General features: G+C 47.1%; 1 pseudogene; it reads right to left on the bottom strand.

Annotated features, from left to right (window-relative positions):
- Positions 1-3,041: 3,041 nt before the first annotated feature.
- On the bottom strand, positions 3,042-3,158 carry LOC137013362 (5S ribosomal RNA; annotated as a pseudogene).
- Between the last annotated feature and the right edge of the window lie 11,105 nt (positions 3,159-14,263).

The following is a 14,263-nucleotide window of genomic DNA, read 5'->3' as shown; positions in this document are numbered from 1 at the left end:
TGGCTACCAACACATAGCCTATACAACAGTCACGTTACAGAGAAATTTCGCGTGTGAATTACCCGTCATATTAATTTTCATATTTTAATTATAATAACACATTTAATTGCTTTTATTTTTGTTCAAATGTTATAATAACACATTTAATTGCTTTTATTTGTGAACAAAAATAAAAGCAATTAAATGTGTTATTATAATTAAAATATGAAAATTCAAATGACGGGTAGTAATAGATTATGACGGAATTTTTACGACCCTGTCCTTCAAAATGACGGACAATGTTAAAGTCTAACGCAACCTCTGGTCAGGACTTTAGAATTTGAAATGAAAAGTTGATTTAAAAAAATTAATAATAAGTGTTAGACCTGTTTTTAATAAAGTTGTTTTTCAAATAAAGGTTTCGGAGTCAGTGATATCAGATTGTTTGCATTTTATTAATTACTTACCCTGTAACTACATGAAATAAGAGGGTAACAAGCACCGCTTTAATTTACGGCCCGTAATGTCATATTTACCCCTTAGATATTAGTCATAAGTACCCCTTAGATATAAAATATTTACAGTATAAATAATTTGTTATTTTCCTGGTTGTTACCCCTTTATTCCCAATACTTCACATATTGTTCCCCTATACTTACACATACTTACTGTATAGTTACACTATAATTATTGAAAGTTATACTGTAAATTCATTGTAATTACGCAGTACTTTCCGGGCTGTAATCTAAAGCGTTACCCACTTTTTTTTGTTTGTAGAGATAAATAAGTGGAGTGAGGGAGACAAACAAAAAATGAAAATATAGTGAAAAGGGAAGAAACATGTCTTAAAAGTTTGAGTGGGAGCTGGAGGAGCAGAATTCCAGAGACTGGAGAGCCATGGGGCCGGCAGCGGAAGTGTGCTAAAGCTCTCTCCAGTGACCCCTGACCTTGCAGATACCATTCCCATCAACTCCTCCTCCAGCTGTCTGCACTCAGCCACCCAGCAGGCCCGCAAACAGTCCTCCTCCTCTCCTCTCCTCCCCCACTCCCTCACTGTTTCTTCCCTTGTGCTCTTCTGTCTCCCCCGTCGCACATCACTCTTCCACCACACCATCCTTTAATCGAGTACAGTCCCACCTCAGCTCAAAGCATGAATAGATAGATAGATTTAGTGTGAAACACATTTTAATAAAATCTGCCTTTTTAATTAAATAATTGAATATTTCCTATTTCTCAAGGGATGATGCGAACAAACTGCCTAGAATGTCAATCCCACAGGGTTGAAATTGGTTTGGTGAGAACTTGTTAACAGGGAGGAAATCTCCCATCTTTTCCAAATTTCCTCTTTCCCACCATCTCATTGCCCACATAAGAGCAGGAGGACACACAGATCTCAGCTAGCCCCACTTTAATACACACTTTAACACAAACACCGCCAGCCTCTAACTGATCACCACAACACAGATGGGCCCTCGGCAAGTCAAAAGAAAACTCTATCAGAGCCATGGCATTCAGTCATGTCTAGACAGTCTATAATTGAGATTAATTTACTTGGACCATACCCATCCATTAACAAACTGAGTTGAGGATAAAACATTTTGGACAATTTTAGGAGCGTACTGCAATTTTTATTTTTTTTCTGGCCAATATATATTTTAAATATATGCTAAATATATTGTAGACAATGAAGCATTTTGAAACTGAAAATATATTTAATTTCAACCTTCATATACCAAAATATATTTTAAAATGTATTTTATTTCAGTGGCAAGAAAATATATTTCCAATCTTATAGTAGCCTATATGTATCTGTGTGTGTGTATGTAAGGAACAATTGACGACGGGCCATTGAATTCTTAGAAAATAATGCACACCCAACGTGAAGCGGAGTCAGTTATTCCACTTATACTATGGCTACCACACCTCAAGACACTGTTCTGATGTTGTATTTCGGAACAGTGTCTTGTATTTTACAGTTGTATTTTGTCCTTAAAACACTCTTGTGTGTGGGACTAATTTCTTACGCATCTCATCCCAAGCCTCCGGTACTAATTTCAAAAAGTCATTTCAGAGCTATTAATGGAGGTTTAAGCCTTGATAGCAGAATAATACAGTTGATACATGTATTAACGCAGTTGAGAGAGAGAGGGAGAGTGTTGTTAAACTTGCTAAACTAAGTTTTTAAGTTTTTTAAGTTGCTAAACTAAGCTTTTAAGTTGCTAAACTTTTACTGATTAATTCATCATAGCAGTGCTGACAAAATGTTTCTGTGCGAGTGTGCATCCGTACTTTATTCGAGCATTCAACAGCCCTGTGTGTATATATATATATATATATATATATATATATATATATATATATATATATATACACACACACACACACCGATGAGGCATAACATTATGACCATCTTTCTAATATTGTGTTTTTTGCCTTTTGCTGCCAAAACATCCCTGACCCGTCGAGGCATGGACTCCACTAGACCCCTGAAGGTGTGCTGTGGTATCTGCCACCAAGATATTAGCAGCAGATCCTTTAAGTCCTGTAAGTTGCGAGGTGGGGCCTCCATGGATCGGACTTGTTTGTTCAGCACATCCCACATATAATAATTAATAATATAATAATTTGTTACATTTACTGCTTTTCTGGGTACTCAAAGTGCTTTACATATGGAAGGGGGAATCTCCTCCACCACCACCAATGTGCAGCATCCATCTGGATGATGCGACGGCAGCCATATTGCACAGAACGCTCACCACACACCAGCTTATTGGTGAAGAGGAGACAGAGTGATGAAGCCAATCAGAATAGGGGGATGATTAGGAGGCCATGATGGACAGAGACCAATGGGCAAATTTGGCCAGGATTTCGGGGTAAAAAACCTGCTCATTTCGAAGGACATCCTGGGATTTTTAACGACCACAGAGAGTCAGGTCCTCGGTTTAATGGCTCATCTGAAGGATGGTGCTTTTTGACAGTTAGTGTCCCCATCACCATACTGGGGTGTTAGGACCCACACAGACCACAAGGTGAGCACCCCCTGCTGGCCTCTCTAACACCTCTTCCAGCAGCAACCTACTTTTCCCAGGAGGTCTCCCATCCAGGTACTAACCAGGCTCAGCCCTGCTTAGCTTCAGTGGGCAACCAGTCTTGGGCTACAGGGTGATATGGCTGCTGGAGATGCTCATTTGGATTGAGATCTGGGGAATTTGGAGACCAAGTCAACACCACAATCTTCTTGTTGTGCTCCTCAAAGCATTCCTGAACCATTTTTACTTTGTGGCAGGGCGCATTATCCTACTGAAAGAGGCCACAGCCACCAGGGAATACCGTTTCCTTGTGTGATAGAATTAACGTGAGTCGTCCTGTTGGATTGGGTTGGTTATGCTCATTGATTGTCCTATTACGGTGCAATGGACGGGTATAAATTTGGCCGTCAGGTGGTATGGCATCACGAGTCACGCCCCTTTGCTCTGCGTCATTTCTAATCGCCGGTCAGGTATGTTTGGTGATGTTGGCTAACTGTTAGTAGTGCGCTGTATCACATTAGTATTATCTTTGTTTAGAGCTGTAGCTTGGGACAAACCTTGCGGCAGGTGCTTGGTTGACGTGGTTTCTTTTTGCAGGTAAGTGAAACCGCTGTATACATTTGTTTAGTGCAAGATGACATTCGTAAGGGCTGCGTCTATTTGTTTGTAGTTTCAATATATGCGGTCTCCTGACGCTACAGACTCGTTGTCTTCCGTTGTGTGCTGTATTACAGGCTAAATGAAACGAAACTCAGCGGCTGCTTGCCTCACATACATGGGCTTAGGTTTGGTCTCAGCTTTGGTGGGGACACACCATCCTGTATACTATCCCTAAAGAGCTAGTATAACCATATAATCTCAAAAATGTACTCTCTGAATCTGCATTTGAAAGCCTGGTCAGTCACTACTGATAGTTTATTTGTGTGGCTAGTTATTTTGCCTACTTATTCATATATCCCCTTTCTTCTTCATGGGTGGCATCTACAAAGTACAAAAAGGGGCAAAAAAAACGGAATATTAAAATGTTTTTTTACTCTGGCCTTTGTATGTGGCAGAGAGACAGCCCTGGTAACTTACCGTCGGCGTCGTCAACATGCGCGCGCACACACACACACACACGCCACCCGCTCGCTGCTAGTGCAAGCACAAAAGTAGTCCCGGCCCGCGCGTGTAGCCTGTCAGATACCCCGCCGCCAAATTACGGCGTTGTACTGTCGTCGTCCTGGCCGTTAGAATCGATCCAAATAGCAGTGCAAAGATCCAAATAGCAGTTCAAAGGAGCTTGCTAAATATTGGTGGGGACAAATTGTCATCTCAAAATATTGATAGGGACTAGTACCTAGCGTCCCCCCCTAAACCTACGCCCATGCTCACATACATGAGAAATATATCTACAGAAAGCTTTAAATACCTACTTTAACGAAAACGAATTAATTCAAAACGAAAAGAAATAGGCTACTCTGATTATGTAGACTAAACCGAATGAAGTGCATTCTCTCTCTAGCGCATCCATAGATGATGAGAGTCAATATCAACTTCATCTTTGCAGCCGACACTGATTCAGAAAACATTACTTTATTAATAGACAATTAAAATGTCTCCTTGCTGTTTTGCGCATTCATGAGACCAATATCGAATCGTAAACCATAGTCGATCTCTTGGTAGGCTATTCTGTTTTCAGTTGATGATTAAACAGTGCATTGTGCGCCTCCCATCCAATAAATCGCAATAGGCTTAACGCTTTGTGTTGCTTTTGATATGGAACAAAAGTCTCAGATTTCAAATTCTGTCCATTTCATTAAGAAATTCAAGCAATAAATACCGTTTTGGCGGTCTTTAATGTGGCGTGATAGAGAGTTGTAGCTTCTGGGTAGGCCTACTCACCTGTGCGTTATCAGTATCAAACGCATAGCAAAAGATTCGTGCCAGTTTTTTTTTTTTTTTTGTTCTGGATCCAGTGCTCTGCTGCTACATTGGAGCGCACTCGCCACCAACTGGATAGGGGTGTGAATTACAGTTACAATTTATAGTAGATCACCCTGAGTGTAATCTGTCACCGTGACGGACGGCCTTCAGATTTTTCCGTCATTGATAAAAAAATTCCGTCAATGACGGAAAATTTTCGGTTCCCTTTCGATACTTCACTCGTACTGCGTATGGGGAAAGGTCTCCCTTTTTCCCCGCTGCTGAAGCCTTTTTCAATAACGCAGTGTAACTGCACCGTCATTGGTTCACTCATAGACAAGTTGTTGAACCAACCTATGGCGACAAAGCGCGCGAATATTCCCGCCGAAATGGGCGGGGTATAGGGCTATATAAGCAGGCGTTTCGCCATAGGATTTCAGTGTTTTCTCCTTCAGCGACGACATCTACTTCTCTTCGCTGATCTCCGCCTGAAGCCGAAGAAGCTCGCCGCCTTCTGCTCTCGCCGCCGTCTGAAGAGGCTCCCGCAGCGGACTCGCCTGGACTCGCCGGTGGAAGAAAGCGCCGGCGCCCTCGCGGACTGCAGCTTCTAGCGCCGTCGCCGAGCCGCCGCCTCCCGCTTCCCGCTTCCGGCCGCTTCCTGTGCGTCCCCTGCCGCCATCCGGCGCGCCGCCTGAGAGCTTCATCCGCGGCTTAAACGCCGCTCTAAAAGAGCGATTTCCAGCGGTTTTCACCGCTCTAAGAGCTTCCGCGGCCCTCGCCGCTCTAAAAGAGCCACCCAATTGCCGTTTTCACGGCAGCGGCGTCTCACGATGCCCCGCCACTCATGTGGTACTTGCAGGGCCCCCTGCACGACGACGATGGACACAGCGAGTGTGTCGCTTGCCTGGGCAAGCCCCACGCAGACGGCGCGCTCGCTGGAGACTCATGCCCGCACTGCGAGTGTATGAGTCTCGCTTCCCTGCGCTCGCGGGTCGCCTTCTTCACTGAAGGCGATCTCGCCGCTCGCGCCCTCCCGTCTCCTTCCTCCCGCGAGCCGGCGAGGAAAAGACAGCGGGGTAGAGCGACTCAGCGCCAGGAGTTGAGCGAGCTCACGCCGGCCCAGCCCCCGCGTGCCTCGCCCTCTCCTCCCAGGGAACTCTCTCCCGTTCTGTTCTCTCGCCCTGAGCAGCGTCCCTCCGCAGAAGCGAGTGACCTCGTCTCATTCGGGGGAACAGACGACGAACAAGACGACTCCATGTCTCTTGCGGCTTCCGAAGCGGAAGGATGGGCTGGCGAGCCGGAAGACCCCGCTCCACCGCCTCCCTTGGAACCCATCGAGCATGGCCAGGGCATGGATGCCGAGCTCTTCCGCATCCTGTCTAGAGCCGTTGAAGAACTGGACCTCGAGTGGGCCCCTCCAGAGGAGCCGTCTCGCAGCCGCCTGGACGAATGGTTTCTGCCAGGCCGCCGCCAAGCACCTCGCCAGCGTTCAGCGCCCTTCTTTCCTGAGGTCCACGAAGAGCTGACGAAGTCGTGGCGCGCTCCTTACTCTGCCCGCCTCCACACTACGCACCGCTCCGCCCTCACCGCCGTCGACAGCGCCGAGGAGAAGGGATACGAGCGCTTGCCACCCCTAGATGAAGCGGTGGCTGCTCACCTCTGTCCTCCCGCGGCTGTGGGTTGGAAGACGAAGAGGGCCCTTCCTTCCAAGCCCTGTCGGACCACCTCTACTCTGGCTGGACGGGCTTACACCTCGGCGGGCCAAGCTGCCTCTGCGCTCCACACCATGGCCATATTTCAAGCATTCCAGGCCAAACTCCTCCGCTCTCTGGATGAGTCTGGAATCGACGCGCCAGCCTTCAAAGATCTCCGCAGCGCCACGGATCTTGCCCTGCGAGCTACGAAGGCTACGGCCCAGGCCATCGGTCGTTCCATGGCCAGCCTGGTCGTGTTGGAGCGCCACCTGTGGCTCAACCTAACGGAGATCAAAGACCTAGACAAGACGGCCTTCTTAGACGCCCCGGTCTCGCCTTCTGGTCTCTTCGGGCCTGCAGTGGATGGCTTCACTGAGCGCTTTACTGCCGCGCAGAAATCGTCTCAGGCTATGAGGCATTTCTTGCCTAAGCGCTCCAGCTCCGCTTCTGCGTCTAGCCGCCCCAGGACTGCGCCGGCTCAGCAGAACAAACCAGCCCCACCTGCAACACAGGCAGCGCCGCCCCAGGAGCATCGCCAGCGCTCGCGCCCTGCGAAGCGCCCTCCCTTCCCGAGGCGCCAGGGACCCCGGCCCAGGATTGTGCTGGACCCGGTGCCTCCGAAGTCGTCCTGATTCGTCGGACAGGAAGAGGATGGGGGACCGTCCCGTTACGACCGGACCACCCCAAAAGCTCCCACGAGTAATTTCCCCTCCGCCTCGTTTATTTCCGGGCGTGGGAAACATACTCCAAGTGACAGCTGGGCCCACACCTGTTGCGCCCACTCCAAACGCCGTTTTCACGGCGGACAAATTTTTACCTCATCACAAAAAGAGCAAATTTCCTCTTCCACCCCTCGCGGTGTATGACCCTCTCAACGGCGGTCTGTCACCCAACATTATTCAACCCCTAGCCACTCGGGCCGAGGCCTGGCAGGCCATCCCCGATGTGTCAGAATGGGTCATGGGGATCGTAAACCAGGGCTACTCGCTCCAGTTTGCACGACGGCCCCCCGCTTCGCCGGGGTGCTTCAAACATCGGTCAATCCGGACGACGCTCATGTCCTCCGGGCCGAAGTCATGTCGTTGCTGGAAAAAGGAGCTGTGGAAATGGTTCCTCCGTCAGAGAGCGAGACAGGCTTTTACAGCCGCTACTTTCTGGTCCCCAAAAAGGATGGCGGTCTCAGACCCATCCTAGACCTCAGGCTTTTGAATCACTCCCTCATGAGACGGAAGTTCAAAATGCTGACGCTGAAGCAGATCCTCGCGCACATTTGCCCCGAGGACTGGTTCTGCTCGCTGGACCTGAAGGATGCGTATTTTCACATCCAGATAGCCCCCGTCACAGACGATTCTTGAGATTCGCATACGAAGGGGTGGCATACCAATATACGGTCCTGCCCTTCGGGCTGTCTCTGGCTCCCCGCACTTTCACCAAGTGCATGGACGCGGCGCTTTCCCCTCTGAGACAGATGGGAATCCGGGTTCTGAATTATCTCGACGACTGGCTCATCTTAGCCCGTTCGCGAGACGAGCTGGAACGCCACAGATCCGTGCTCCTCAGCCATCTACAATGCCTGGGTCTCAGGGTCAACTTAGCCAAGAGCTCGCTATGCCCCACTCAACGAATTTCGTTTCTGGGAGCAGTTTTCGACTCGGTCCGTATGACGGCAGTAGTCTCGCCAGAGCGCGCCCTGGCAATTCAGCAGCTCACGGCATCTGTCACGAACAAAGCCTATCTCCCTCTGAAGTTTTTCCAGAGGCTGCTAGGGCTGATGGCTTCCGCCTCCCCGGTGCTGCAGCTAGGCCTTCTTCGGATGCGGCCTCTTCAGTACTGGTTGAAGTTCCGGGTTCCTCCCAGCGCATGGCGGCACGGCCGCCTATGTCTCAAGGTCAATCGGGCCTGTCTTCTAGCCCTGAAACCTTGGATGGATCCAGTATGGTTCCAACGCGGAGTCCCTTTACAGGCGGTCTCACGGAGGACGGTGCTCTCAACAGACGCCTCCAACTTGGGCTGGGGCGCTGTGTGCGAGGGCAGACCGGCCTTCGGCTCGTGGAGCCACGAGGAAAGCCATCTACACATCAACTGTCTAGAGATGCTAGCAGTGATGAAAGCCCTTCAGTTCTTTCAGGCTTACTTGACGGGACGTCATGTTCTAGTTCGGTCAGACAGTATGACGGTGGTGTCATACCTGAACCACCAAGGCGGTCTTTCGTCCAGCCGCTTATGCGCTCTGGCGAAACGTCTGCTGGAATGGGCTCTTCCGAGGGTTCAGTCGCTCAGAGCGACTCATGTTCCTGGCAGGAACAATCTGGGTGCGGACATGTTGTCACGGAGCAACATCCCCTCCGACGAGTGGATGCTCCACCCCCAAGTGGTCCTCACGATCTGGGAGTTCTTCGGGAAGGCAGAGGTAGACCTCTTCGCCTCAGAAGACAACTCTCATTGCCCAACATTTTTCTCGAAGGAAGTAGATGCTCTGGCCCACACATGGCCCAGCACGCTCCTTTATGCTTTCCCTCCGATCGCACTGATCCCCCAGGTCATCAGGCGTATCAGAGAAGACCAGCACAGAGTCCTTCTGGTGGCCCCGCTCTGGAGGAACCAGGTTTGGTCCTCAGAGCTATTCAGGCTCTCTCTAAGAGCCCCGTGGCCGATTCCCCTGAGACGGGACCTCCTCTCTCAGGCAAACAGAACAATCTGGCACCCACAGCCGCAGCTCTGGGCTCTGCACCTCTGGTCCCTCGATGGGAGCCGACTAGCCTCCCCGAGGACGTCCTAAATACCATTTCTCAGGCTAGAGCCCCATCTACGAGGCGCCTCTACGACCAGAAGTGGTCAGTCTTTGTTGATTGGTGTTCAACACGCAACATAGACCCTGTGGAGAGTGACGTATCTTCCATACTGTCTTCCCTCCAAGAACGCTTGGAAATGGGGCGCTCCCCTTCCACGCTTAAGGTTTACGTAGCAGCCATTGCAGCGTTCCACGCTCCTATTGCTGGCCAATCGGTGGGACGAAACGGGCTCGTGATCCGTTTTTTGAGAGGTGCTAGGCGTTTGAATCCTCCTCGCCCTCTCACTATTCCCTCCTGGGACCTCTCGTTGGTCCTCAGGGCCTTGAAAGGAGCCCCATTTGAACCAATGGGTTCAGCCGACCTCAGGCCCCTAACACTAAAAACCGCTCTGCTACTAGCACTAGCATCAGTAAAGCGTGTTGGCGATTTGCAGGCCCTCTCTGTGAACCCTGCATGCCTCGAAGTCGGGCCTGGTGACTCTAAGGTCGTTCTGAAACCTAGGCATGGCTACGTCCCTAAAGTGCTCTCAACTCCGTTTAGAGCTCAGGTCATCTCGCTCTCTGCTCTTCCTCCCTCGGCGGACGAACCAGAGCTGCAGCTACTCTGCCCAGTCAGGGCATTGAGGACCTACATAGACCGATCACAGTCTTTCAGACTGTCGGATCAGCTCTTTGTTTGTTTTGGCGGCCGCACCAAAGGGTCTCCGGTCTCGAAACAACGCATTTCCCGTTGGATAGTGGATGCTATTAACCTGTGCTACTCCTCACTGGGCACTAATTGCCCCATAGGAGTCAGGGCCCACTCCACTAGAGGAATGGCTTCCTCGTGGGCTTGGTCCAACGGAGTTTCCATCCAAGACATCTGTGAGGCGGCCGGCTGGTCTTCGCCGTCCACCTTTGTCAGGTTCTATCACCTCGATGTCCCGACCTTACAAGCTCGGGTCCTGTCGGTGTGATTAGCGGCTTCCAACAGGTCCCGCTTCACGCCACCATAGGAAGTATCTTCCTTCAGTGTAACCATGGGTTCGGTTAGGCTTTGCCTCCGCTTGTCCTTTTTGCCCCCTCTGGGTGGCCAAATGCAAGCTATATCGTTCCCAGCCGTGGCACGGCGTGGTTGAATTCGTTCCCCATACGCAGTACGAGTGAAGTATCGAAAGGGAACGTACTCGGTTACTAACGTAACCTCGGTTCCCTGAGATACGGAACGAGTACTGCGTCACTTGCCGTGCCACGAGGCTGCGGCTCAGGGTCGTCGCTTCAGTCGATTGACACTGAAATCCTATGGCGAAACGCCTGCTTATATAGCCCTATACCCCGCCCATTTCGGCGGGAATATTCGCGCGCTTTGTCGCCATAGGCCGCGCAGCTATGCCGCGCCGCCATTGGTTCAACAACTTGTCTATGAGTGAACCAATGACGGTGCAGTTACACTGCGTTATTGAAAAAGGCTTCAGCAGCGGGGAAAAAGGGAGACCTTTCCCCATACGCAGTACTCGTTCCGTATCTCAGGGAACCGAGGTTACGTTAGTAACCGAGTACGTTAACGCGACCTCTGGTCCTGACATAAACTAACACATTTTGTCCGTTTTTTGGTTGTTGTTGTTTCTCGCTTGGCTTCCTCCTGCTCTTGTTTCTCAGCTGATGAATCTTAAGAAGGAATCCCATTGCTATTCTGTATTATAAGAAAATACAGTACACCCCGAAATTTTCTCATGGTTTAGGCTATTCATCTTTTCGCTTCCGACCAACTGTCACCAGCGCCTACATGAGAGTCGACTTCGCGTTCGATGAAGCACATTGAAATGAGCAACGTGAAGCTTTCAAGATTCGTGTGAAACTCGCGCGAGAACTGCCGTCTCTGTTATTCTATCTTGTTTGTTTCTCATTCTCATTATCTGCTATTCTGTGTATTTTGTTGTGAGCATTACTAAAAAATAATAATAAAAAAAAAAACCTGACGGCATCCAACATCTGCGTGAGTTTCTCGGCACGCCTCCGTCACGCTTCAAGTTACGTCAAGCATGAACTCTCAACCCTCGCATGCACGCGGAAGGAGACAGCTGGTCGAAAGTTTTAAAAACATTCAAATATTTGATATTTTTCTTACAAATACGTATCTTTCACTTCAGAAGACATCGATTCATCCATTAGGGTCGTATTACTGTAGTTATTGCTGTTTGTGCTGTTTGATGCTTCGACTTTTAGGAACACGTGAGCTTGCATTATAAAGCGTTCAAAGAGGATTTATTTTTTTCCTAAAATCCTTTTTGTGTTCATCTTAAGAAGGAAAGTCGTATACATCTCAGATGGCATGAGGGTAAAAGATGAGTAAACGGTGAGCACATTTCCAGGTGTTCTGTAATTTTTAAATACAGAATAGTAAATGGGATTCCCTCTTAAGTTTCATCAGTGGAAAGAAAGAAGAAGAGGAACAAGAGGAGGAGGAAGCCAAGCAAGAGAAACAAATAAGAAGTGTTTTAACTTTAAATCTGTTTTGAAATAAGTTGTTTTTCAAATAAAGTTTTCCAAGTGATATGACTGTTTGCGTTTTTATTTATTTATTTTTATTAATTACTTACCATGTAACTACATGAAACAAGAGTGTAACAAGCTCCACTTTAATTTACGGCCCGTAATGTCATATTTACCCCTTAGTTATGTCATACGTACCCCTTAGTTATAAAATATTAAAAGTATGAATAATTTGTTTTTTTTCCTGGTTGTTACCCCTTTATTCCCAATACTTCACATATTGTTCCCCTATACTTACACATACTTACTGTATAGTTACACTATAATTATTGAAAGTTATGCTGTAAATTTGTTGTAATTACGCAGTACTTTCCGGGCTGTAATCTAAAGTGTTACCAAAAAGTGTAATAAATGTTTATTGGATGAGGTACCATGATATTATTGTGTTTTTGGTAACATGCACTGCACTGTAAAAATATATTTTTTGAAGTTGTAGATAAAATAGATTATTAGAGTCTTTCTGTTTCAGAATTTCATGTTAAATTTTAATGTTTTACTTGCCGTTACTTTGCAATTTACTAGTGATTTTTTGCAAGTTTAATCCTACACCATTTTTTCAGTGTATATAAAAATACCTTGAAGTCATGAACACATAACATGTCCAGATAGATAGTTAGATAGATAGATTATATAAAGGATGCATGCATTAACTATGCTTCTGTCATGGTTTATGAACTTTTTAGTCATTTCCATCTGTGCTGCAACAGTACTTTTTTCATAAGCATTCAAAGACTTTTTTTTTTTTTTTTTTTTTTTTTACATGTTTCTCTCCACTCCATGGCCTACATGCATATTCCTGTGTGTGCTCCGTCAGTCAATCAATGGCAGTATGGATCTACCGCTGCAGCTGTAATATAGATCTGCCCTTGCTCGATCCATGCAGTCCTGTCATTTCAACAGCGGAAATGCTGAGCTCTTCTCTCTCTCCTGGTTGCTCGCATATCGAGTGGCTGTTTTTCTCTGCGCTCTCTGATGGCCCTTGCTACAGCCGTGCAAAGAGGCCAAACTATGATGAGGATAATATCTGTTATTTGGCCCCAGCCAGGGAAGCAGCACACACTGCACTACCATTAAAGGGCATTAGTGTGTGTGTGTGTGTGTGTGTGTGTATGTGTGTGTGTGTGAGAGAGAAAGAGAAAGAGAGAGTAAGCATATATCTGTAGAACGTTTGTGTGGAGGAACAAGATAGCATGTGCTGAATGCTATACATGCATGTTTTTGTAACATGATTCTGTCATCATCTGTGTGTTTCTCGTTTAACGGCCCCCCGCCTGTCCAACCCCCTTCAAGCACACACATACATACATGCACATGCAGGGGAATGAGCAGTGCAAAATCTCCCTGCAGATGTTCTCGATTGTGGTGATCCAATATCCTCTTGTGTTCCGCTGTCTAAAAAAAGAGAGCTGTTTTACATTTCCCCTGGGGGCAAGAAGGGAGAGATTCTCACAGCGATAGAGCTGACCCAGGTCCTTCGAGGGCTGCCCCACATTATTTTAGACTGAGTCTGTTTTTTTGTTTTTGAGAGTCATTGACTGTCAGATATGGTGGGGAAGATGGGATAAAATCTTGTCTGATGTATTCATTTGATGTATAACAATTGCAATCACAATCAATTCATGTGAATCGATTGAGCATAAATGAATCAGTGTATCGAATCATGATTCGGATCGCCTGTCAAACTGCCAACGGCTGAAATCACGTGACTTTGGCGCTCCGAACAGCAGGTTCACTACACTGTTCATAACGCTCCGATGCTTCCTGAAGCAGTGTTTTGAAATCGGCCATCACTATATAATTCGTTATTTTGTTATTTTTTGGCGCACCAAAAATATTCTCGTTGCTTTATAATATTAATATTGAACCACTGTACTCATATGAACTGATTTAAATATGTTTTTAGTGCCTTTATGGATCTTGAGAGAGGAAATGTCATTGCTCCCTGTAGACCTCACAGAGCCATCGGATTTCAACTAAAATATCTTAATTTGTGTTCCAAAGATTAACAAAGGTCTTACGGGTGTGGAACGGCATGAGGGTGAGTAATTAATTACAGAATTTTCATTTTTGGGTCAACTAACCCTTTAAACTCAGTTGATGTTGATTACAACAAAAACTTATTTTGACTTGCCCCTCATTTTCTCAAGTTGCAGTGATTCACAAATGGAAAGTTAATGAGTCCAATTTCTGGAAGTTTTAAAAGCAGAAATATAAAGCTTATAATTTTATAAAATCACAATTATTTCTGTTAAAATGTGTGATCTGTAAAGTTGTTCTTGTCATTTTAGGGTTTTAGGCATTACGTTGTCATGAGAGCAAAGTTGTAAATTTGG

This window comes from Chanodichthys erythropterus, chromosome 22 (genome assembly GCF_024489055.1).
Source record: "Chanodichthys erythropterus isolate Z2021 chromosome 22, ASM2448905v1, whole genome shotgun sequence".
Classification (NCBI taxonomy): domain Eukaryota; kingdom Metazoa; phylum Chordata; class Actinopteri; order Cypriniformes; family Xenocyprididae; genus Chanodichthys; species Chanodichthys erythropterus.
The sequence above is the reverse complement of the archived record's forward strand: the minus strand, read 5'-3'. Positions and strand labels throughout refer to the sequence as shown.